Source organism: Oncorhynchus mykiss, chromosome 9, assembly GCF_057628025.1.
Source record: "Oncorhynchus mykiss isolate SJ-2025 chromosome 9, ASM5762802v1, whole genome shotgun sequence".
Lineage (NCBI taxonomy): Eukaryota > Metazoa > Chordata > Actinopteri > Salmoniformes > Salmonidae > Oncorhynchus > Oncorhynchus mykiss.
This window is the reverse complement of record NC_143030.1, coordinates 48,366,142-48,370,261: the sequence shown is the minus strand read 5'-3', so window position 1 is coordinate 48,370,261 and position 4,120 is coordinate 48,366,142. Positions and strand designations below refer to the sequence as shown.

Below are 4,120 nucleotides of genomic sequence, written 5' to 3'. Positions count from 1 at the left end.
TTAGACCTCTATAATCAATACACGGACGCAAACCTCCCTCCTTTTTCTTCACAAAAAATACACTTGAGGAGACGGGTGAGATGGAGGACCGAATGTACCCCTGTCCCAGAGACTCCGTGACATATGTCTCCATAGCCAACGTCTCCTCTTGGGACAATGGGTACACGTGACTCTTGGGAAGCGCAGCGTTTACCTGAAGATCTATCGCACAATCCCTTCCCGGTCGATGTGGTGGTAATTTAGTCGCCTTCTTTTTACTGAAAGCGATTGCCAAATCGGCATATTCGGGGGGAATGCACACTGTGGGACCCTGGTCTGGACTCTCCACCGACGTGGCACCGATGGAAACTCCCAGACACCTTCCAGAACACTCCTCTGACCACCCCTGGAGAACCCCCTGTCTCCACAAAATTTTAGGATTGTGCCGGGCCAGCCAGGGAATCCCTAGCACCACTGGAAACACAGGCGAATCAATAATATAGAGACTGATACGCTCCCTATGATTCCCCTGCGTTACCATGTCCAGTGGAACCGTGGTCTCCCTGACCACCCCTGACCCTAATGGCCGGCTATCTAGGGAATGCACGGGAAAGGGAGAATCTATCGGCACAAGTGGAACACTTAATTTAATAGCGAGTCCGCGATCCATAAAGTTCCCAGCTGCGCCTGAATCGACTATGCTGGGAAGAGGGGAAAAATGTAAGGAACAAAAATCAAGACAAACATGTGACCAACAGGGGGTTCTGGGTGAGTTTGGTGCTGACTCACATGGGGTGATCGAAAAGTGTTCCGCCTGCCATCTCGACTCCCAGACGGACCCCCCCAGCACCGATCGGCCGTGTGTCCTCTCCGACCACAGCTGGTGCAGGGGGAGCCTCCTCCTCCGGTACACCTTGGCACAGCCCCTCCCAACTCCATCGAAATGGGAGTGGAGGTGCTGGGTAGAGGATACACAGGACCCTCTCCGAACGCCCGCGGGCAGCCAGCAGATTGTCCAGTCGAATGGACATGTCAATCAGCTCATCCAGGGAAAGAGCGGTGTCCCGACACGCTAGCTCCCTGCGGACGTCCTCCCGGAGACTACACCGGTAGTGGTCGATAAGGGCCCTGTCGTTCCACCCAGATCCTGCTGCCAAGGTCCGGAACTCCAACGCGTAATCCTGGGCGCTCCTCTTCTCCTGCCTGTGGGCAGTCGTTCTCCTGCCGCTCGGCCATCTGGAGGGTGGTCAAACACGGCGTGGAAACGGCGGGAAAACTCTGGGTAGTGCTCCTTCGCTGAGTCTGGGCCATTCCAGACTGCGTTCGCCCACTCCAGAGCACGATCCGTGAGGCAGGAGATGAGGACACTCACCCTCTCCACTCCCGAGGGAGTGGGTCTAACGGTGGCCAGGTACAGTTCCAGCTGGAGTAAGAACCCCTGGCACCCCGCCGCCGCTCCATCATAAACCCTCGGGAGCGTAAGACGGAGGGTGCTGGAGTCGGGAGATGGGGAGTCCTGAGCTGGGGGAGCCGAAGGTGGAGAGAGGAGACCACTTCTCTCCCATCGGTCCATTCTCTCCATCACCATAGCCGTTCCGATCCGATGGAGAACGGTGGTATGATGTAGGACCCTTTCCTCCATTGATGGGAGAGGGTTGGCTGCTGCTCCTGCTGACTCCATTCTTTCGTGGTGCGGGATTCTGTAACGCTCCGGGTGTCGTGGGTGTGGAGTCAGACGCAGGAAACATAGAGTGCGATGCTGTGCTCTTTTCTGCACAAAACGCAACACAGGGTGCTCACAACCAAAATGCACGACCAGGAACAAACACGTTCCTCTACTACAAAACAGAAGGTCACAATAATTAATTCCGCACAAAGAACCAGGCGGGCCGGCTGACTAATAAAGCCTCACTAATTATACCCAACTCAAAACAGGTGTACTCAATAAACACATAAGGAGGGGGAGGAAAGAATCAGTGGCAGCTAGTAGGCCGGCGACGACGACCGCCGTGCGCCACCCGAACGGGAAGGGGAGCCACCTTCGGTCGGAGTCGTGACACCTGCCTTATTCATCAGGAAAAACACTTTGTTTTATTGACCTTTTATTGTTAATAAAAACATATGTAAGACAGTTATATTGCAAACTATTGTTTCTATATATTGTAGAGCACGATCAGTACCATGAAATTGGCTTGTCCCTCTGGTCAGGAGTCATGGTTTAGTGACATATTTCTAGTTTAAAAATATATTTTTCTCCCTCTTTAAATGTCATAATACAAATGAAAGTATTACAGTTATTTAGTGGACAACTTAAACAAATAAAATATCAAATAAATATTACAAATCATTTACAAGTCATAGCTGTCCCTCAATTTCATGTCACTGGTGTTAAAATATATAAAAACCACCACTTGAAAAAATGCAACATCCTTGCCAAATTCTTCCTGGGTCATTGAAGGTTCATTGGTGATGGGACTGTTTTGAAAGCACATGGTGAGTGTGCACTCTCTCCTCATATGTTAACAATTTGATGATTAACTTGGTAATTTCATGCAAGGACTTAAGATGTGTCACTGGTGTTATACAGTTTATAGTAAGGGGAAAGGAAATTGGATTAAAATGATTGATAAAATTGCATGATTAAGTGATTTATTTAAAACTTGAGAAGTGTGGTTTGAGATAGAGTGGCCGCCATCTTAGATATGCCATCTTGTCTGCAGATTTGTCACCGGTGTTTCAGTTCTAGCTGGTAACATCGGTGACATGACGATAATGCCTTATTTGCATTTTATTACTTTCAATATTATAATCACATAATATGGCTTTCCTTTTGTTAGATATGGCGAAATTAGGTGCTGCTGAAAAGCAAATACTTTACAGACAGCGCAGGGATGCTGACCCACACCACAAAAACACCAGACCTACTTAAAAGATTTAGAGAGTTAAAAAAGAGAGCGAAGGATCTCACAGAAAGGGACAAAAAGACAGGAGCGAAGGAAATGGCGGGTCAGATAAGCTAAACAGAGAGATTGGGAGCAGGAACGACAGTGTTCACCTCCCCATCCACTCCAGACAGTGAACCCAGTACTGCAAGGTCAGAATTAAGACAATCTGTCTGTAGGAAGACACATGTACTCTGTATCTACAGAGTTACTTAAAGGGATAGTTCACCCAAATGACAAAATGATTGACTGATTGCCTGATCCATATAGACTTCCGTGAGAACTTCACTTGCAAGTATGCTTCAGAGATCCAGTCAGTTCACTTCGGGGGTCACACAAGCGTCCTCTATGTGGCAGAGGAGCCCCCCCATCACCTTCTGCAACTCACCTAGCAGAAGGCATGATCCAGCAGAAATTAAAAATATTACTAATAAATTGATAACATTTGTTTGTCATTGATTTCACATTGTGTCACTGGTGTTACTGTATGGCATATTGGTGTTCTGGCATTAGATTTGCCCAATTGAATTGAATATGGTTTTTGTATCTACCTAACTTTTGCTACATTCATTAGTAAACATTTTAAGGATATGATCATTCACTTTTGATGACTCAACCTCCATTTTTCTAATGTTACAAACAGCAAAACAATAGTATAAATGGAAAAATGTCAGACAAAACAACTTTACACGTGTGTTCAAAGTAATTTTTTACTTATCTAAACAATTTCTTAGTATTATCATTAACCTTTTCTGTCTTTGATTATACAGTTGAAGTCAGATGTTTACATACACCTTAGCCAAATACATTTAAACTAAGTTTTTCACAATTCCTGTGTAAGGGTTTTCCTGTGGTGAAGGAGAAGCGGACCAAAATGCAGCGTGGTGGTTATTCATGTTCTTTAATAAAGGAACTAGACATGAAATAACTAACAAAACAATAAATGTGCTAAAACCTAAACAATCCTATCTGGTGCAAACACAGAGACAGGAACAATCACCCACAAACACACAGTGAAACCCAGGCTACCTAAGTATGATTCTCAATCAGAGACAACTAATGACACCTGCCTCTGATTGAGAACCATACTAGGCCGAAACATAGAAATACCCAAATCATAGAAAAACAAACAGACTGCCCACCCAACTCACGCCCTGACCATACTAAATAAATACAAAACAAAGGAAATAAAGGTCAGA

At 46.0% G+C, this 4,120-nt stretch overlaps 1 long non-coding RNA gene across 1 annotated transcript; it reads left to right on the top strand.

Moving 5' to 3' along the window:
* Positions 1–2,413: 2,413 nt before the first annotated feature.
* Positions 2,414–3,363, top strand: LOC149981239 (uncharacterized). Its single transcript, XR_016483481.1, has 2 exons — positions 2,414–2,472; positions 3,192–3,363. It is a non-coding gene; the product is annotated as an uncharacterized LOC149981239 (long non-coding RNA).
* Positions 3,364–4,120: the final 757 nt, after the last annotated feature.